The following is a 21,812-nucleotide window of genomic DNA, read 5'->3' as shown; positions in this document are numbered from 1 at the left end:
TGGATGTGTGACTAAAGTGTCCCTTGCTCAAGAGGGCCATGCACCTGCTGTTGCCTTTTTGAACTTTCCAATGTGTTTTCATCTGTTTTGCATGGAGCCTACCAATGATACAGCTGGTCCTTGTCTCAATAGCGTGGAGTGGGAGTTAGGAGTCCCATCTGCTTCTGATGTACAGACCAGAGAAGGTAGATGCCCCCACCTCCCAGGAGGAAAAGAAGCTACACCTGGCCTGAACACTCTGGCGAAAGCTCCACGTGCACCTTTTTTTTTTTTTTTTTTTTTTTTTTTTTTTTGGAAATGCCTCCAGGCCTGATAAAGAACCCTACAGCACAATGCTCTGAGGGTCGGTTTCCTGGCAACTTCTTCTTCCCCAGCTCCTTGCAAAAATATAAAATACAAACCATGCCTTTCCTCTAAGTGGTCCCTGATGCTGTGCAGTGTGGAGTTCTGTGTGTCTGCCAAAGGGCCCAAACAAAACCATCTGGGCTTGCTGCAGGCCCTCATCTTAGCCGGGGTGGCTGCCCAGGGAAAAGGGAGGGGCTCTGCTTGGTGCTGCTGTGGAGGCTGAGCCCTGGAGTCGTGATTCCCAGGGTGCGTCCCCAGAGTGATGTACATTTCTGTAGGAATTTTTGTAGCCTGCAGAACAGTAGATTCCCTGATAGCTGTTTTAGCACAATGTTATTTTGGTTTTTTATTTTGCAAATTAAATACTGGGAAGGAAAGGTGGGAGTAGAAAAAAAAAATGAGTGGGTAGTTTTTCTAGACCTGATAGTTGCTTGAGGATGTAAGAACCCTGAAGGAATGGATGGGGACAGCCACAGAGGCAGCCACACAGGCTATTGCTTTTTCCTCCCTAAGAGGCAGTAGAACTAGGGAGCCAGCAAGCTGTTGGTGGTTGGGGTGGGGGGAGTTGGAAGGCTGCAGGGGTGGAGAGGGCAGGGACAGCTGTTGCTGGCAGCAGGGCTGGATGTCATTTCAGCTGAAGGCACTATGCTCTTTGTGGGGGTCTAGTGCATTCCTGTACATGTGTTGCTGCACCCCACTTAGAGCTGCTGGCTGCTCAACACTCAACAATAAGGAAATAAGCAAAGGGAAGATGCCTGGTTTCATGTCCCCCCCCCCCCCCCCCCCCGGTAAATAGGGAGGGATGAGCTATTACTATCCCTGGGGCCACTCCAGAGGAGCCTCCATGACCTGGTTTTCAGAGATCCAAACTATTCTGTAAAGTCATCAGTGGGATTTGAGACCCCACACAAAGACACACCAGACTTTTGATAACTGTGACGAACACTGGGCTAGCTCCCTATGGGCTCCACTACTTCTATGGCCAATTATGTGCCCAAGGAGCTAATTATAAGCTCAACAATGTAGTCCTATCAATAATCAGAGATTCTATTGATTAATACCTGTTAAATCAAGGCACTTCAGCCAGTCATCTCCACAAAGCTCCACAGACACGGTTTCTTTGCTCGTTTAGCATCCCCTCCCCCAAGGAAAGAAAAGTGGAAGGTTGGGGGGGGGTGGAAAAGAAACAAGGAAGGCCCACAGAAATGAGGGGAAACTGCCTAGGGCAGTTCTGGAGGAACCAGAAATAGAAGTCAAGGGCACCTGGTTCATTACTCTGACCACTAACTATGCAGCTGTCCCTGGGAGTCCACCAATTAGGGAAAACAGCTCTCATTCACTAATGGGTGGTTAACTTTACAAGTGGAGTGCTTTTTCACAAATGGGCAACAAGATGGCTGTGAGAAGGCAGCACCAAACCAAGTTTTTTTTCCTCTTACACCATATCTTTGCTTTTCTTTCACACTGTAAATAACATGTCTACTTTCTTTTCTTGGAGAACTAGCTTCATCCAGGTTTCTACAAGGCAACTGTCTCAAAACTCAGCAGCTTTAGTCAAAGATTAAGAGACAACATTAGCCATGATTAAGAACAGCCTGATGACTGAGTTTGCATGGGAAATAAAAGTTTAAGAGGCTTGGCATGATGGTTCTTGCTTGTGAGCTTGTCACTCAGGAGGCTGAGACAAGAGAATCATACATATTCACACATATACATATACATATGCATATACATATACACACATATACATACATATACATATATATCCTATTTCTAATAATAAGAATCATAGTAATGTAATGAATTAAGAGACCCCCAAAACAGAGAGAAACCATCAGTAAGGCATTTTACTAAAGTGGTGTTTGTCACAATCAATGGGACTCTAAGTGTCAGGTAAGAGTTCTCAGTCTCTGACTTAGCCTTTCCCATAGTTACAACTCCGCTGCCTTCCCATTCTGGACCTGAGTGCCCTCATGTGTGAAACTGAGATGGGTAATGTTTGTTCACAGAGAGCAAACAAACATGGCTTTGAGCCCTGAATTTGATGGGGCACTCTGTAAATCCTTAATGAGCAGGGACCTCCTGGACCCTGGATCCTATTAGCTGGTTCACTAGATTCCCATATCCTGTGCCTGGCTGAGGCTGTGGAAGAGGAAGGGGCCTCAGCTCCACTTCCTCTCCAGCCAGCATTTATGAAGCACTGGGGGACGGCAAGTAGAGTAGCAGGCAGGCTATCAGGATGGTGTATGAATAAAGACTTGAGAGGAAGCTAGGCTCTGATTCTTGACCAGGACTTTAGGGAGCCTTGTCTTCTTCCTGTCCCTGAGGCTGAGTCATAGAGCCCCTGAATGACCTCCTTATGAGTAACTTCCTGCTTCATCCAGAGGGACCATTATATGGCATCTCCTCCTCCTCTCACAGATGAAGCTGCTCTGGTGGGCAGAGGCTAAGAGCTGCCAGAGGTTAAGTATGTGATTGATGTTGGGACCCAGGCCTTGTGGCTTCTTGTCCTGCACTCTTATTATGCCACAAAGCCCTGATGAAGAGCAAGACCAATGCTGCTTCAGACCCTTCAACAAACTAGCTTTGGCCATCTGAATTGTGCTGTGCATGTTCCAAACACCAGCAAGCAGTTCTCAGAGAGAATGGCACTCACAGATAGGAGAATTTTCATGACCAGAATAAAACAGACCAAAAAAAAAAAAAAAAAAAAAAAAAAAAAAGTTCACTTCCTAATTTCACTTCTGTCCTTTCCCCTTCTCTGAAACACTACTACTCAATTCCCTGGGTTTATCTCTGCATTCAGCACATAAAATGGGATGACTAACGGAGGTCATGGGCATCCTGAGAAGAGTCTAGGAGACAATAGAAGTAGCTATACAAATGTGGAGAAAACCGTTGGGGCCATGTGTCCATTTTAAACTGTTCTGTGGACAGCCAATTTGTTTTATTTATAAAGAAAAGAGAAGCAAAGGTATTGTGTTTTAGGTTGAGCTCTAATCCTCATGTAATCCAATCTCTTTTATTCATTCACATTAGAAAATGTCTATGGAATATGGAAGGCTATGCTAATAGGCAAGAGGAAGAGTATGATGCCTACCATGTGTTTCTATAGTTATCCGTCCACCCCACAGTGTGTGTGCATCTGCTTGTCCCTCTACCTAGGAGTTGCAAACACTTGAAAAAAATTGTCTGTACTGAAGACAAACATACAGACCGTTTTTATCTTGTCACGATTCCCAAATCTACACAATGTCATAACTACTCCCATAGCATTTCTACTGTTTTAGGTATTGCACATCTCATAGTCATGACTTAAAGTATATGGGAAGCTGGGCATGTCAGATCACATCTATAATCCTAGTACTTAAGAAACCAAGGCACTGAGGCAGAAGGATTACTACCAGTTTGAGTCCAGATTAGCATGCATAGTGAGTTCTAGGCCAGACTGGGTTACCTGGTGAAACCCTGTCTCAAAAACGAAAAGAAATGAAACTCTAGACAGGATCATAAATGGACCCTGTGCAAATACTGTATCATTTTATGTAAGGGGTTTACCAACCCAAGGTTCTGGAACTAACTAATTTCCCATGAACAATGAGGGCCAGCTCCCATTACAACTCTCAGGTCACATTCCATCACCGAGGAAAATCAGGGCAGAACTTAAAGCAAGAGCCTTGAGGCAGGAACTGAAGCAGAAGCCATAGAAGAATGCTGCCCACTGCTCCCCATCCTGCCCAGCACTTGCTCAGTTTGCTTTTTTACACAAACAGGATCACTTGTCCAGGGGTAGCACCACCCATAATGATCTGGGCTCAAATGCCCACAGGTAAGAGGCATTTACTTAGCAGAGGTTCCTCATTCTCAGATGACTGTAGCTTGTGTCAAGTTGACAAAAAACTAACCAACACAAGGAACAATAACCCTGGCTTGGAGGTCAAGGGTTCTCCCTTCTGGCTCTGAACTTGCAAGGTCTTCTAAATTTGAATCTCCAGGATGAGATATTCATATGCCCTGTCCATACAAAGGTCAGAGCTGGTATCACAACTCCAAAGAACATCCCAATGCTGTTCTCTTGAATTTTTAAATGAAGTATCTTGTTCTAAATATTTCCTACTAATGGGTAATACTGACTTATTAAAAGAATGGTTTTCAAAGTCATATAATCTACCATATATTTAGTAGCTATGTATCTTTAGCAATCTAATTTCTTTGTGTCTTTAGTCTATTCATTTTAGAAATAATGCTATGAACAACACTTTTTTCTGTAGGGCTACTATATTAATGTATCAATGTATAGGGTGCCTTAACTTGGTGCCTGGTACCTAGTCAGAACTCAGTAAGTGCTAGCTACTCTCCTGTCCATTACTCTTCACTGGCTACATGCTACTATTCTTAATGTAAAACATAAAAGATCTTGATAGTTTGATCATGTATCAGTCTAAAGTCCATGTTTGTACCATTTTGTTTGAAAGATGATGGAAATGGAACCAAGGGCATTCAAAATATTTTCCTTACACATTTTACATTTATTTTTTTGTGGGTGTGGGGGTGTCAGAGAACAGTTTGTAGGAGTCAGTTTCGCTCTTCTCCATGTGTGTCCCACTTGGTGACAAGTGCCTTTCCTCACTAAGCCATCTTACCATGGTCCAAATATTATCTATTCAAATGAGTTTTTCACACTATAAGCATGAGCTTACCTACGGCTCTTCATTCTATTTGGGCAGAATTCAAGATGTTTTCTGTGGTTTTGTTTTTTCCTAATCATTTCTAGCTAATCCCCCCCACCTGCTGATGTATAACTCTATCACTCATCTCTATAACATATGTCATCCACACCATTTACACATATGTATTTGTGATGTTAGGGACGCAACCCAGGCCTTGCATATGCCAGGCAAGCATTCTAGTGAGCTGCATCCCCAGTCCCATTGCAATTTTGACCAGAGTCCATTTTTACCATTTCACTGCTATGACTTCTAATCTCAAGACATCGATCCTACAAATCAAATGTCCTCATATAATAGGACTTAGTATTAATCAGTGCATTTAGACACCACGAACCAAATTAGGCCCTCCAAAGTATACAAACAATGACCATAGGCAGTGAATAGAGGGTGCATGTCCTCCATAGTTTGTTGAGCATTTACAGGCATCTATTTCCTCTTGGGAATGCTTGCATACCCAGCAACTAAAACAATGGCTAGTTTTTCTCCACAGCCAGATCTAATGGACTCAATATGTTTCTCCAGATAGGTTGCCCCTCTCTCCCTGTCAGACATCAGGAACTTCAAACTAATGTGGTTAATACAGTGACAGATGCCCAGAGAACCAAGCACTGACCCTTTAATGGATAGACTTTTTTTTTTAACCCATCAAAAACCTTTTAGTTTCACTGGGTTTAAGAATCATTAGGAAAAGAGAGAATGAGGTTAATGAGTCCTTAACCGAGCCTGGAGAGAAACAGGCCATTTGATTCTCCCTCCTCCCACGGGGTTTGATTTCCTTTTATCGTTTTCCCTGAGGACCTGTCTCTATGATTCTTCTTCTCCACCTCAGCTTTTTCTTGCAGAAAGACTTTATCATGACGCTTTGGCAAACACGAATACTTTAAGGAGGCATTGTGCTTTCCTTTCTCTTCCAGATGTAATGTCTCCCTCCCTCCCCAGAATGGAGTGAGTCTTTGGGAAGCAAGGGGAGTGAGTGGTGAATGCCAGGTCACTGCCTGGAGATGCCAATGGATTAACCTCTCAGTTAACCAGTTCTTCCTCCATACCACCTGCAGCAGGTGAGAGAGCTGGCCCTGGGGTCCCAGGAGTAGGAGAGCTAGCCCAGACTCTCACCTGCTGCACTGCTCAATAAAGCAGCCTCTGTTTCCCTTCTAGGCAGTACCCTAGAGCTGGCCCTGCTGTCTGGACGCAGGTGAGCCAGCCCTGAGGGTGTGAAAGCAGGAGCGTTGACCCTGCCACTTCCCTTCTATGCCCCCTACAGCAATTGGGGGAGAGGGCCCAGCACCTTGCCCAGTTAAAGCAGTAGAGCTGGCCCTGGTGATATGAGTGACGGGGATCCAGATCTGAGGTCCCAAGAGCAGGAGAAGGGGCTCCACTCCTTGCTGTAGACTGCTTTGGGTGAGCTCGCCGGGCAATTCTGGAGAGCTCATCTGGGCAGTAATGATAAAGGAAAGCTAGTGAGCTGACCAACCCAGCTACCACCCAGGCCCAGAACCAGGACTATGAGTTAGTCCACCCCAACTTTCACCAAATCTATGAACCGTTGGAGCGTGTGAAGGAGATGAACCTACAAATCCCAAACAGCACAGGACAACAACAAGATATCCAAGAGGAGCTCCAGTGAGAGCCCATTACCAGTGGAATAACAGCAGAAACCAGAGGCCTAGAACCAGACCAATGACTCATAGCAACGAACACTTGCAAGTACTGATGTACCGACTAAAGGCTAAACTGTGTGACTCACCGGGTCACACTACACCTCCACAAGAGTCTTCTTTTTCTTTCTTTGTTTTTTTTTTTGTTTTTGTTTTTGTTTTTGTTTTTGTTTCAGTTGGTTCTGTTTTGTTTGGTTTTTCTATTAGATTTGGTTTTGTTTTGGGGGGAAGTTACAAGGGCAGAGGGTGGATTTGAGGGGGCACATAGATAAGTGGGAATGGATGCATGATGTGAAATCCACAAAGAATAAAAGTCACACACACACACACACACACACACACACACACACACACACGGCTTCCTCCAGTAGGTATGATGGTTAATCACTATTGTGAATCACCTAAAAGACACACCTCCCAGCATGCCTGAGTAGCATGTTTCTAGGGGAGTTTAACTGAGTCGACCCACTCTGAATGTGGGTACCACAATTCATTGGGTTGGGGTCATGGCAATAAAATGGAAGAGAAGCTAATTACCGGCATTTGTCTCTGTTTCCTGAGAGTAGACCATGTGACTAGTTCACTCATGCTCCTGTTGCCATGCTCAAACCATGAACCAACACCAACCCTTCCTCCTTCAAGTTGCCTTTGTCAAAACAATGAGAAAATACTCATAACAAACAAGTATAGAGAGAACTAGTCAGCCCACGTACAGAGAAAATTGTAATGGGCCATTTCACAACATTTTGTCAGGCTGTTCTAATGGGTTTATTTCATATAGTACTTGACTACTTTGGAGGGGAGACTTTGCATGGGAAAAGTTGTACTTTTCTATTTGTTTTAGAGGTGAACACATCGTTCTCTGGTACCTGGGAGCTCTATCTAAGGATATGACCTTATTACAACATCCCCATCCCCTTTGAGGAGGTCATCTGACCCTAGAGAAAGCTGAGCTGGATGGCAGAAAATCATGGCAACAGACTCTACATAGGACTTCAGCTATTCATTTGTACCTACAAAACTATTCAGCTTAAAGGTAATAAAAAACCAACACTACCATCCTGTCACCCATGTGGACCCAAAAGAAAGGCAGCATGGCAGAAGGGCAGTTTAGGGGTCATTATTTAACAGCAGCTTGTTTGTGCATTCATAACCCCTAGTATCTTAAGAATCTTGCTGATGAGGAACTGGTCCTTCATAGAACTGGGTTAGCTAATTCTATCATCTATCTACCCATCTATCTACTCATCTATCTATCTATCTATCTATCTATCTATCTATCTATCTATCATCTATATCTGTCTGTTTTTTGAGACAGTTTCTGTGTAGCCCTGGCTGTCCTGGAATTTACTCTATAGATCAGGATGGCCTTGAACTCAGAGATCCATCCACCTCTGCTTCTCAAGAGCTGGGATTAAAGGCTTGTTCCACTATGCCCAGCATGATTTTATTTTATTCTTTTGAGACTGGATCTCATGTAGCCCAGGATGGGCTTGAACTGCTTATCCTCTTGCCTCTTCCTTCCAAGCTCTAATGACCAGTTTTATGCAGTGCTAAGTGAGCACTCTACCAACTGAGTTATATCCGTAGCTCCTGCAGATCTGGTCTGGGTGGGCATGGTAGGGAGACCCTTTGCATGCTGCTGAGAATTCAGTTGTGAGCACTAGATCTCTTTACTTGGATGGGGAACTGGGTTTGAGGCTGGTTTGCAGGTATCAGGACAGAAGATCTGCAGCTTTCTTTCAAGCCAGCCACAGGATGAAGCCTTTTGCATTGCATGCTGCCATTCAGACATTGCTGTTGCCAGCAGGAAATAGGTAGTTTGGCTTGGATTTTTTTCCTAGATGATCTGACTTTTCCAAGGCTTGCAATGGGCTGGACTGAGCCACCCTCTCTACAGCAGCAGCCCTAGCTGCTACTCCTTTACTGACATCCCTGAAATACCTTCCCTAGAATGAAGATGGTGAGTTCTAGAGGTAAAGACTTCAACTCTCATATTCCAGTCTTTCTAGAAAGGCTGGTCCTACTTTTTAGGCTCTGGTGTCTCCCTTTCCCCTGGAGGAATTCTGAAGTGGTAAGGTCAGTTTGAAGATTCCTGAACTTACAGGAGGAGGAGGGAGACAGCAGAGGAAACAACTGAGGTTGCTCAGCGTCCTACCCCAAGCCACATCCTCTCATCAGGCTGTTCCTGGCACCACAGGTTTCCCAGTCCCTAGCATGGGCAGTTCTGCCAGATATCTATACCCATCCCTCTACCAAAGCCATCACCATCCTGTGTTGTAGCCATCTGTCTTTTTACTCAGATGTCTTCACTACATTTGAGCTTCTAGAATGTACCGTTTGTTTTGTTTCTGTCTTGGAGCACAATGCTTGAGGTAAATCAGTTACCTGTTACTCAATAGCTGTGGACTGAGTGAAGGAAGGAAGGATGTTAAGAAATGAGTTACGACAAACTCAATTCAGAAATGTGCAAGTTTATACATGTGATGGTGATATGTACTTGAGCTTGAATTCAGGCTACTTCCACAAAGTAAGGAGCCTGCACTGATTAAGGCAGCTGCTTCTTGAAAGGCACAGTTCTAGGGATAGGAAGATAACCCAGGGAGGAAAGTGGTGAGAAAGAATGAGGACCAGAGCTTGACCCTTAGAACCCATGTAAAGTGGCCAACTCTTCCTAGAGTTGGGAAGGCCCTGGAACTTGCTAGCCAGCCAGCCTGGCTGAATATGCAAGCCTCAGTCCAATGTTTTTCAAAAACAAGGAGGGAGGCACCCGGGGAACACCATTCGAAGTTGGCCTGTGGACTCCAGACTCCACATACACATATAGGCACACACATGGCCACCCATCTCCCAACCCAAGTGCATTACTAAACTATTCATGGCCATAGGGAGGTAGCAGTTAGAGCCAGACAAAAGAAGAACAGTGGAACCCAACCAAGAACTCAGAGTCCTGAGCAGCTCTATTTAAACTCAGCATGATTCCAAAAAAGAACTGGGGGGGGGAGGGGGCTATAAACCTAGGAACCCTGGAATTCTAATCACCACTTGGACTGAACAGCTCATCCTATGTAGAAACTGCCTTTGTCTGCTTAAAGTTCTTTGTCAGTACAGTCAGGCAGGGTGGGTCCCTGCAGTAACATTCACTGGTCCATCAGCAGGTGTTGTTGCTCCAGCCCTGCCTGTCGGGCAGAATCATGTCTACCAGGTTCTGGCTGTGCTGGAGTTGGGTGTTAAACAGGGTCAGCAGTTTTTAGGAAGGTCAGAGCACCTTGGGTTTACCCTATGAACCATGCTGATTAGGAAAAATCTTCCCAGCAGTGTACAGTTCAGCAAAAGGAAGCTGCCACACTCTCCCATGATGACGAGGTCACCAGGACTCAACACCAGGATTTCCTAATCTAACACATCCACTTCTATGAAAGAGAAAAACCCCAAGGAACCAGAAGTGTCTGATAGCCTGAATGATCCCAGCAGTGTAATCTTGATAGCCAGTTGTTACCAGCTCTTAATTTCTTTTTGGTCCAACACGCAAAAAATAAAAGCAAAGGCAAATCCAGATATTTTTAATTTTTTCCTTCCTTCCTTCCTCAGGCCCACTCTTGTTCCTTGCAAATGTCTCTCTGCTCACATGGATGAGTGCTTGAACCATTCCTTAAGAGTTATCCTATTTATACTTAAGTCCAATCGGCTACTGTACACATACATATGTGCTAGGATGTCTTCAAAATTAGCAGTGAATTGCAACACATTATTAGATACTTTATTACTTCCCCCCCCTCCAGATTGGGTCTTATTATGCAGCATTGGCTGACCTGGTACTATGTAGTCATAGCAATCCACCTGCATCAGGCTCCTGAGTTCTGGTATTATAGATGTGCTACCAAACATGGTATTAAATATCTTTTATTTGTTGAGTATCTGCTGTTCATTGGATACTGTATGAGGCACCAATAGAATTAGTGGTCTCTGAATTTTTATGAGGCAATAAGTAAACAAATAAGAAATCAATACACAAACCACTGGGCACGCTCAGTCAAAGGATAACAGGTCCCAAGGACAAGTATAACAAGCAGGCAGGGCAGAAGAAGGGTTGGCATCGTTACAAAGGTGGCCAGCTATGACGGCTATGAGGGACTGGGCAGATACTAATGTGTGTGTGTGTGTGTGTGTGTGTGTGTGTGTGTGTGTGTGTGTGTGTTGTATGCCAGTGCAGAAGGTGCTGAAGTAACAACCAAAGAATATTATTCTGCCATAAAAAGGAATAAATAGGCTGCTGGGCTGGGGAGATGGTTCATTTAGTAAAGTGTTTGTTGGGGAAGCAGGAGAACCTGAGTTCAGATCCCTGGCACTCATATTAAAATCTGGGGAAGGGGGAAGGAGTGAGGGAGGGAGGGAGAGGAAAGAGGAAGAGAGGAAGGAAGAGAGAGAGAGAGAGAGAGAGAGAGAGAGAGAGAGCTGGAAATGTAGCTCATAGGCTCATAGAAGAGTACTTGTCTAGCATGGAGAAAGCCCTGGGTCTAATGCCCTGTACTTGTTGGGGTGGGGGTGGGGGAACCTCAATAAGGTTAATAGTGTTAAAGGATCCAGCAGCTCAGTATAAAATAGAAGCCCCCTTACTCTCAGCAGCACCCCTTTTTCCATAAGAGTCTTCCCTTGTTGTAGGAACCCCCTTCTCTCATTTGCTGGGGGGATTATGGATGACCCACCTTCCAGAGACCTTGAGCATGTGAGCAACCGGGGCAGTAGCACCCCTGGGTGCTTGCTGTTCTCTGCCAGTGGGAAATCTGGCCTGGGACTGCTTTTTTTAAATGGGTTTCCAAATGTCAAACATAAAGTCAATTATGTGATTAGAAACACACAGGTGCACAGGAAACACACTCAGCTGTGACCCTGACAGCTTTCTAAGGTAGGGCTGGCGTTCAGTTTCCAGTCCAATGTGTGGGAGGTCCTATGGAGCCTGGAGGCCAGAGCCCTCTTGGTGCTTTGCCCTCTCATTAAAAGGCCAGAACAGAAACCACCACAACCAGGCTGGGAAGCCAGTGGGCATAGGGATCATTGGCTAATAAGATGTCAGTATATGCCTTCCAGAATGATGAAAAGGACTGGTGGAGGTTCAGGTAGCAGGAACACCTGTCAGTAATGCTGGTGAAAACAGCCAGGCTGTTAAGTAGTCTGTTTCACTGGACAGAACCCTTAGAAATCTCCAGTCATTAACCCCACATGGGCTTGTCGTAGATTTTATTGTCTGCAGTTGCCTTGGCCACTGGACAGAGACAGGTAAAATGAAAGTCCCTCGTGAGACTTCAGGATGAGCAGTCCTACATAAGAAACTTGTGATTTGATCATCAGGCAGGAGAGGCCATGAGCAGAGTAGGAAGGTCACCAACAGGCTCGATAAGGTGACACAGGCCGTAGTTCTGGCATGGTGGCATAATTATTACCTACCCAGGGCCCCTTCTCACTATGAAATGTGATCTGGGGTTGGTATGCTCACTCAAAGACAAATACAGGCAACCAACTAGAGGGTCAAACTTATAGAAACAGGAAGCAGAGAAGGCAGCCAGAGGCTATGGCAGAGGACACAGCACCGTAGTGACATGGGTGTAAGTTCTAGGTCTGTAATACAGAAGAGTTCTGAAGATGGGCTGCCCTGAATTGTGCAGTGAAGCTGTAACACAGTCACTTGTGTTATACGAATTTTGTTAGAATTTTTAAAACCTTAGGGGCTAGAATGATGGCCAGTTGATAAAGCGCTTGCCTTGAAAACACAAGGACCGGAGTCCAATTCCCAGAACCCACATAAAATCCAAGGCATGGTGATGTACACTTGAAATCCCAGGATAGGGAGATGGAGTCAGGGGTGTCCTTGGGTTCACTGACTCCAAGTCTTACCTAACTGGTGAGCTTCAGCCCAGTAAGAGAATCTACCTCAAAGGGGGAGGCCAGAGCTGTTCTCTGGCATCCACATGCACACATGCGTACCAGCACACACACACACACACACACACACACACACACACCCCAATGGTGCATAAAGTCTTATGGTTGGACAATCCTTAAATTCTTTACTCACAGTTTGCAGGGTGCCATGTTCAAGAAGGCAGAAACTGAGAGAAATACTTTGGGGGAGGATCTTGGGAGACAGACAGCTGTGAGCCATCTGCTTCCCACTAGAAGTAGGTGGGAAGACCACATGTCTACACAAACCTAGAGATTATGACAATCACCTGGAGAATGTCATGGGTCCCCTCAGAAGTCAAGTGAAGTAGATGAGAGGTAGAATTCAGTAGACAGGGAGGAGATGGAATGTTAAGACCAAAGCTAACTATACATTGGACCTTTATGTTTTTTAAAATTTTCATTTACTCATTTGTTTATTTTCTATTTACTTATTTGTGTGAGTACATGTGTGAAATGCCTGTACCAGGGTGTTTGTGTGGAGGTCAGAGGAAAACTTGCAAGGGTTAGTGCTCTCCTTCTACCATGTGGGTCTTGGGTATTAAACTTAGGTCAATATGCTTGGTTGTAAGAACCTTTATCTACTAAGCCACCTCATCTGTTTGATACTTGGGAATGTTCCCCAGTGGCCCATGTGTTAAAGCCTTGGTAACCAGGGTGGTGATGTTAGGAAGATGGCTGTGAGATCCTTAGGAGAGGAGGAGAAATACTATGGGAAGTCATTAGGTCACTAGGGAATGCTCCTGAAGATTTTGGAACCCTGGACCCTTCTTTTTCTTCCCTTGTTTCTTGTGGATGAGTTTGGTGATTTTTTTTTTTTTTTGCCATGTACTTCCCATTATGGTTTTTGTCTTGTAACAAGCCTCAAAGCAAGGGCCAACTACTCATGGCCTAGAACCTATAAAGCTATAAGCCCAAATGACCCTTCATCTTTATAAGTTGATAATCTTAGGAATTTTGTTACAACACCCAAAAGCTGACACAGAATTCTTTATTGCTTCTTAGGACTGAAAACCATAATTTCTTTAAAAAAATTAACATTACTTGTATTTATGTGTGTGTGTCTATGTGTGTGCAAATGGATGTGGGTTCTTGGGGAAAGCAGAAGAGGGCATCAGCTTTCCTGGTGCTAAACTAAAGTTACAGGTGTTTGTGAGTCACCTGATAAGGTTCTAGGAACTGAACTTTGGTCCTGGACAATAGCAGCAAGCACTCTTAACTGCAGAGCCATCTCTTCAGTTGCACTAACGTCTTACTAGAAGCTTGTGTTGCTGTTTCAAGTGGGTAGGTGACTTTGAGTATGTGGGAATGATCAGAGAAGCCTGAGACTGCCTGTGGCTTTATCAAGGGGCAGGGAAAGACACACGAAGTAATGTGGGATAAAAGAGCTGCACCCTTGTGGGCTTGATGTTGTTATCCCATGAAAAGTCACTGGTTTTGAAGCCAGAAAGACAAAGTCAGTCCAGAAGTTACTACTGTTTGTGGTTCTTCTGGCATGAGTGGGGCTACTGAATGCTCCCCTGCAATGCTCTGGGATCTGACTATAGCATTTGGTTTTGATTTGCTTCTTCAAATTGTATCCAGGGTCAATGAGGCTCCTAGAGTAGTGGGAATCTGTCTGCAGGGTTCTTTAGAAGCTCCCCAGTCTCAAGGGCTCTGCTATGCTGTCTGGCTGCGTGTTTATTTAAATGTTATAAATACCCGACGTCCCGTTTGACCCCTACTGTCCACACCATCACTGTGGCTATTTATATGGCCTTTCTCAGTGTTGGTGCATGCACTGTATAGGGCCAGAGAGGAAAAGATGTCTAGGAGACTAGACATTGACTAGGAAGAGGATGAAGCCACATGCCACAACTATTAGCTTGGGAAGAAAAACAGCCCTGGCCATCTAATCAGATCTGGCTCGGGCACTGGTTAGTGTGGGGAACAGTTAAAGACAGACATGGAGTCATTCTATCTGGAAATTGGTGTTCTCAGTTTGGGGATATAGCTCGGATACTATAGTGCTTGCCTTGTAAACATGAGGACCTGAGTCTGATCCCCAGAACCCATGTGAAAAACAAAACAAAACAAAACAAGGTGTGGTAGTGTAGTGTACACTTATTTCAGCACTATGGAGGCAAAGTAGGCAGGCTTGTTGGCCAGTTTAGCTTATGTGGGGAATTCTGGGTTAGTGAGGGACTCTGTCTCAAAAGAAAAGGTAAGTGCCTGAAGAATGACACCTTGCAAGGCGCGCGCACACACACACACACACACACACACACACACACACACACACACCTACCTCTCTCTCATTCTCTCTCACAAACACACACACCATACACCACTCACATACATACACACTCTCTAACACTCACACTCACATTCTCTCTCTCACACTCTCTCTCACACGCACACATACACACTCACATTCTCTCTCTCTCTCTCTCACCCCCCCCACACCTATAGTCAGGTTTAGTAGAATAATCCTGTAATCACAGCTACATGGTAGGGTGAGGCTGGATAATTTAGAGTTTGATGATAGCCTGGCCTACATCTAGTAAAATGTTACCCCCCAACAAACAAGCAAACACAAAACCAAATCAACCACCTGTGTGACATAATGTTGATTTTTTTCCTGCTCAAAGACAAATGAACTTTTCCTCAAAGGTGACAGTCTGACAGGGATGTGAGATCCCCAGAAAAGACTGGAATATGAGCTGGTGCCCTTGGAAGTCTGGCATGCTGAGAATGGTCTCCCCAGGAACCTGTGGGAACAGAGGGACCCTGGGTTCCCAGACTCAATAACCAAGAAAGAAACCTCCTCTTAACAAAGGCACATTGTTTGCGCTTCCTTCTGCTTCTCTTGTTCGGTATAAAAGAGACTGTAATGATATTTGCTAAGTCAAGGGCAGTTGCTCTCTTGTCTTCACAGAGGGAAACTCTTGGAGGAGCGAACTTACTCAAAGTGGAGAAAACTAAGTTATATCCATTCTGTCTGTGTCTTTCAGTCTCCTTTTCACAGATAAAAAGAGATGCAGAAAGGTTAAATGTGTCACAGCTCCATCCCCCCATGCCAGAAGTGAACAAACAGCATCCAAATTCCCACCATTTACTTTGGAGCTCTAAGTAGATATGAAGGCCACTGGTTTACAAATCGGTGTGTGTGTGTGTGTGTGTGTGTGTGTGTGTGTGTGTGTGTGTGTCCAGACAAGCACACAACTACTGAGCTACATTCCAACCCTTGATTGAGGCAGGGAGGCAGGGTCTTGCTATGTCACCATAGCTGGCCTAGAACTTTCCAAGTGTTGGGGTTACAGGCATGCTTGGATTGGGGAGTCAGTCATTCTGGTAACTTCTTACATTCCTCCCCAACCTCCACCCCTCAGTGCCTGGTCCCCAGCTTTAAGGCTAACTCTCCTTGCTGACCCCCTACAAGGAGCTGTCACCCATGGGCACTGAACCTTTGTGGGCACTGAACCTTTGCAGGCCCATGAATCCCACGTTATTATCTGAAGGAGTGCTGAGAGGGGGCTCCTTGATCCTGCACCATGAAGGAGCAAGGGCTGCAAAATGCTAAGAATGGTAAACACAAGCATTTCCTCTGGCATGCACAGAGGGTGTGGTTTCCATGGAGAACAGACAAGCTGGAAGAAGCAAGGCACCCAGCCAGAGCCAGGCAAGTCAGAGGGCTCTGCAGCCAGCAGATGAGTCAAAGGTGCCCAACCAGAAGCTGGACCAAGTCAGCAAGGAAGGCATTCTTATCGCACTGAGTAATTGAGCAGGGCCATGCTGCTGGGAGTTAGCTCATAGTTAATGGAATATTTCCTGTAAATACTGTTTTCGCTTCCTGTCTCATCATCTCATAGAATTTAAAAAGTCTTTACTCATCTGGGGGAGGTGACAGAAATGCATCAGACTCTGGAGCCATTGCCCCATCTCTGAAATACTCTCAGGAGTTAGGAAGCCACACTAGCAGCTCAGAAGCTGGCCAATTACTTTGGTTCCTTTTCCTAATGCCTCAGAAGGGACCCTGAAGTGCTCCTAATTGTGCATCTAAGCACACATAAGAGCCCTCCTAAGTGCACATCAAATAAATAAGTAAATGCTGCCTATTGAATATGTAAGAAGGCCTGACTCGACAGTCCTTCCCAGAGGATAGCTTTCATTCGATACAGACTAGATTGGGAGTTAAATCTGTGAGTGCCAATGTATGGATATTGAATATTACTTCTATAGGGAGGTCTTTGTGAGTCAAATGTTTCAAGCATTATCTAACTTTCTCAAAGGCCCATTGAGTGTTTTCTGTTTTCTTCTTATCGTGGCTTCTGATGACCAAAAGTGAGACTGGCCAGTATATCCATGGGTCTGAAGGTTGAAAAACAGGACTCCACACAGAATCCTATTACTGGTAGTGAAGTTGAGTCATGAGAGTGGGACAGCTACCCACACCCCACCCCCATGACTTCGGTTACAGAGAAGGGGCTGATGGTAAGAGAGATTAAAGCAGCTGTTATTTCCTCAGGCTTTGATCTAAGGACTGTGGGGAGCTACTCTATAGAGGGAGCGCCTTGTGAGGTAGACCTATTTATGCACCCCAAGACCTTCATTCTGTTAGGCTACATTGACAAGGCCTCTCCAATCTAAGACATTTACTATATTAAAATACTTCTGGAAAGAGACAAAATACTTTTGCTTGTATTAACATAATTGGCAGAATGTGTAGGACAGCCAATATCACTGTGCCAGGAAGTTTTCAACTTTGATATACTAGGTCTCAGTGACTGACCACAAATGCAAACTCAGAGGTAACCTGAGATTGACTCCAAGGCCTCAGACCTTCATTGGGTACTATTTCATTAATTTCTAAGGCCAAGGAGACTCTAATTTAGGAAATAAGTGCCTAGGTAGTGAGGTATTTCTATACATATGTGTTAAAGGTGTCTGGCAACAGATGTGCACACAGGTTAAAGATAGTTGGCAAATGGGTGTGCATACATGTTAAAGATGGTTGGCAACAGGTATGCACACATGTTAGAGGTGGTTGGCAACAGGTGTGCACACATGTTAGAGATAATTGGCAACAGGTGTGCAGACATGTTAAAGGTGGTTGGCAACTGGGATGAAACAAGAGACAATAACCTATGGATAGGCATGATTGTTCTTCCTTGACCACCATGATCTTTCCAATCTTTATTCATTGCTAAACTAAGACAGAAGTGTGTGTGTGTGTGTGTGTGTGTGTGTGTGTGAGAGAGAGAGAGAGAGAGAGAGATATTCCCTCCTCTGATTCTACATTAAGATAAATAAAAATTAGCAGGCCTACTGCCCATTGGTGCAAAAAAAAAAAAAAAAAAAAAAAAAAAAAAAAAAAAAAAAGAGCAACACTAGCCAAAGGGATGTTTCTAAGTGGCATTTGGTATATGAGTATTAACAGGAGCTGAGAATCTGGGAGGCAGGTTGAGGGTAAGAGGACAACTTCCCTGTGTGAAGGATGCAAGCAGCTATTTCCTGAGAGTGGATGGGGGGGGGTGTTGATAAAGGCTTGTACAACATGTTACAATGTACTGTCAGAAACTATCATATATATAAGCAAGAAGCCTTGTGGTGGGGGATATGCACCTATGACAGATTTAATTAATTTAAAAATCTTGGTTGTTGTTACTTTAGAGTATTTGCAGGACTAGTCTTCTGTGTTGGCATCTGTATTGGTTAGGGTTTTGTGTGTGTGTGTCACCTTAGACAAGCTAGGGTTATTTGGGAAGATGGAAGTTCAAATGAAAATGCCTCCATCAGATTGATCATAGGCAAGAGTAGAGCATCTTCTTGCTTAATGAGTGGTATAGGAGGCCCCAGCTTGTGGAGGGCCATGCCATCCCTGGCAGGTGATCCTGTATAAGGAAGCAGGCTGAGTAAGCCGCAGAGAGCAAGCCAATCATCAGCTTTCACCCATGGCCTCCTCTTCAGTTCCTGCCTCCAGATTGCAGCCCCTGGTTCTTTTCACTTAGAACTTCTGAATTCTTCTGAACACATTCAAAAGACAAAAACCAAGTTTTTAAAAAGTCCCCACATGTCTTATTGTTTCAGACAAAACATGCTCTGAGGGGAAAAAAAGCAAGAAAAAAAACCTAAGTTTTTGTTTTGCTTCAATTTTTTTCCAAGACAAAGTTTCTCTGTGTAACAGCCCTGGCTATTCTGGTACTTGCTCTGTAGACTAGGCTAGCTTTGAACTCACAGAGATATGTCTACCTCTACCTTAAATTTAAATTTTGTATGTTTTCCATGTTTTTGTTTGTTTGTTGGTTGTTTCTTTTTTTGGAGACAAGATCTTACAATGTAGCCTAGGATTGCCTGTAACTGCCTATAGCACAGCATACTGGAGTTATAGGCCTCTTTATAACACCTGGCTTTTTAAAAGTGTTTAAAATGCAGTTCATAGCTTGTATTGAGAGATGTACTTAGGAAGGGAAGAATCTGCTTGTTGGAGGGAACCAGGTAGTATACTGTGGGGTACTGTTAGCAGGAAGCATAATTCTTCCTCCCATTCAAGCCCACAGGAACCTCATTTTGCCTCCACCTTTCCAAGGCCATTCAGAGCAAGTTGCATCTCATCCAGAGAACTAGGACCAAGTGCTGTTCTTCTGACATGAGATGGCCATCAGCTCTGGACTCTTGGGGATTCAGGGAGACATTTTTGATAAGTCCTATGGGAACACCTGTGTGGATATTCCCAGGTGGCATAACAGAGGACAGCCCTTAGCCCTTCAAAGGAATTCAGAGACCTCAGCTTTGCTATTGCCTCAACTTGAAGGTTGGCTTTTAGTCCGATGGTGCCATGTGGCAGAGCTGCCACCGTAAGTGGATCAGAGTGTCAGTGAGGGCCTCTGCTGGGTGGAAAGAGCTGTCTGGGCAGGAGAGGCAGTTGTTGCTACAGATGCCTCCAGGTACTTAGTTCTGGGCACAGATCATCTCCTGAGCATCCCTGGAGGCTTAAGGTGCTGGGGATGTGCCTGGCCCCAGTGCTAGGAGGGCGTGCTACCACCTGGAAGACATCCCTTATGTGCAGCTCATTCATCCTCTGTAGTTGGGAACACTCCAGCTCTCAGTACCCAGGGACAACCCAGCCATGCCTGCTATACCTGGTCTGCTTTTCCCAAGTCTGAGTGCAGGAAACACAGATGGCCCTGAGTGATGGTACCTATCTCCAGACCCATGTGGATATCCTTGTAACACTTCCTACATGCATAGCAGAGAGTCAGAGACAAGGTGGGCTTGGGAAAGCAGCTGTGAATTCCGACATCTTCCTGGAGTTTCTGACCTACAGTGGATGTTAAGGACTTGGTGTGGAGGTACCAAAGAGGGATTTGGAATACTCTGTAAGTGAGCCTGCCAGTGACAGCTCTCTGCCAGGTGTGGGCACCTCCCTAACACATGCATGTTCTGGTGCTCTGAGCTGCTCAGAGTCTCTCCTGTTTCCTACATGCAACAAAAAGGGGTTTGTGATGCTATTGATGTTGGGTATTAAGAAAAAGGACTCCTCCCCAAGTCTTGCAGCAGCCTGGATTTCATAACTATGGCTTTCATTCACTCTTCAGTTTTGCCCTTAAGCCCCATTAAGGTCTTGGCAGACACACAGACCCCCTCAAAGCTAATGAAGCAGAAGCATCACTTGGCCTGATTGGGGTTTGAAAGAACTGTTCCTAACTTTATATTCAGCTGTGAACTCATTTTCCAAGGACTCCCAAACTGTACATGATCCCATATAGGCAGCAGCTAGCTGGATGAAAATTCTCATCCATGAATACTGGTGGCTTTTCTGAGGATCCAACTGCTGTCCTTCCTTCTCTGTTGATCTATTTTTTTAAACTTTCTGTGAGCACTAGGAGCCAAACTCAGTTCTAATAGTGATTAACTTTAACTTAATGAGTCCATGTTATGCATCTCTTTTGTGTGTTACATACACTAAGTGCTAGCTTGTTACTTTCATTAGAATTATACATAAGAGAAACTAAGAAAAAATACCTACACAGAAACACAGTGGACAGAAGATTTCAATATTGTTGGCATGTCTTTTACAGACTGGCCTAGGCTCACTTATGCTTTGGAAATTCTTGACACTTTTAAGCTCCAACTGAATACCTAAGTGCCTACGGTCTACAGTTCTCTGGGTGTCCATCCAGACCCACTACTGTGGATGTCCTAAGCTATGTTGTCCTCTAACTTTTCCCCCTCCAAGGAGGACAAGACTGAGCTGCACACATTGCAACTAAGACCTTGAGAAAGGTGCTGGGAATGTGTTTGTCATTTGTAAGTAGAAAAAACTATCAGTTCGACTGGATGTCAAGAAAGAAGTGGTGATGTAAAAGGGAAGGAGGAAGAATTGAAGAGGGAATTTAAAAGGCCAGGTAGAAAAAAAGTACCAAGGGAAACACAAAGACATAGCCAGGAAGAGGTGTAGGAGGTGTAGGTCTACAGCCCAGAAAACTTAGAGTGTTAAGCAGGAACCGGGGGCACTATCCACTTCTTATGTGTAAATGGAAAACAGAGGTTTTGGAGCTTGCCACACATTGCTGCATTATTCCCAGTGAATAATTCCATCGTTTGTTCCTGGTCTTTATTAGAAATGAAATGATTTACTGATCAATTGAGTGAAAATTCTTCCTACCACAGAGCCATTTTCAACTTCCAATTTAAGGAAGAAAGTGATTAAGAGGACAGTTTAATTCATAGAGTGGTCAGCCCAGGTATGTGCATAGAGTATGGTCAGCCCAGGTATGTACATAGAGTATGGTCAGCCCAGGTATGTGCACAGAATATTGTCAGCCCAGGTATATATTTGGAATATAGTCGCCCAGGTATGTGCATGGAGTGTGGCCAATCCAAGAGTACACAGAGTGTGGTCAGCTCAGGTGTACATAGAATGTGGCCAGCCCAGATGTGCATAGAGTGTGGTCAGCTCATATGTATATGGAGTGTGGATAGCCCAGATGTGCTAGAGTGTGGCCAGCCAAGATATTTATGGAGAATGACCAGCCCAGATGTACATAGAGTGTGGTCAACCCAGATGTATTTGGTGGATTTCTATCCAAGTCACAGATACAACAGCTTGGACAGAAGTCTAGGAGGGTATAATGGACCAACC

The 21,812-nt window shown here is 44.6% G+C and overlaps 1 protein-coding gene across 8 annotated transcripts in view; it reads right to left on the bottom strand.

Moving 5' to 3' along the window:
• The window catches only part of Frmd4a (FERM domain containing 4A), a 590,169-nt gene that overhangs the window by 51,983 nt on the left and 516,374 nt on the right, over window positions 1-21,812 (bottom strand). The window lies entirely within an intron of this gene.

The sequence above is a fragment of the Phodopus roborovskii genome, unplaced genomic scaffold, assembly GCF_943737965.1.
Source record: "Phodopus roborovskii unplaced genomic scaffold, PHOROB, whole genome shotgun sequence".
Lineage (NCBI taxonomy): Eukaryota > Metazoa > Chordata > Mammalia > Rodentia > Cricetidae > Phodopus > Phodopus roborovskii.
The sequence above is the reverse complement of the archived record's forward strand: the minus strand, read 5'-3'. Positions and strand labels throughout refer to the sequence as shown.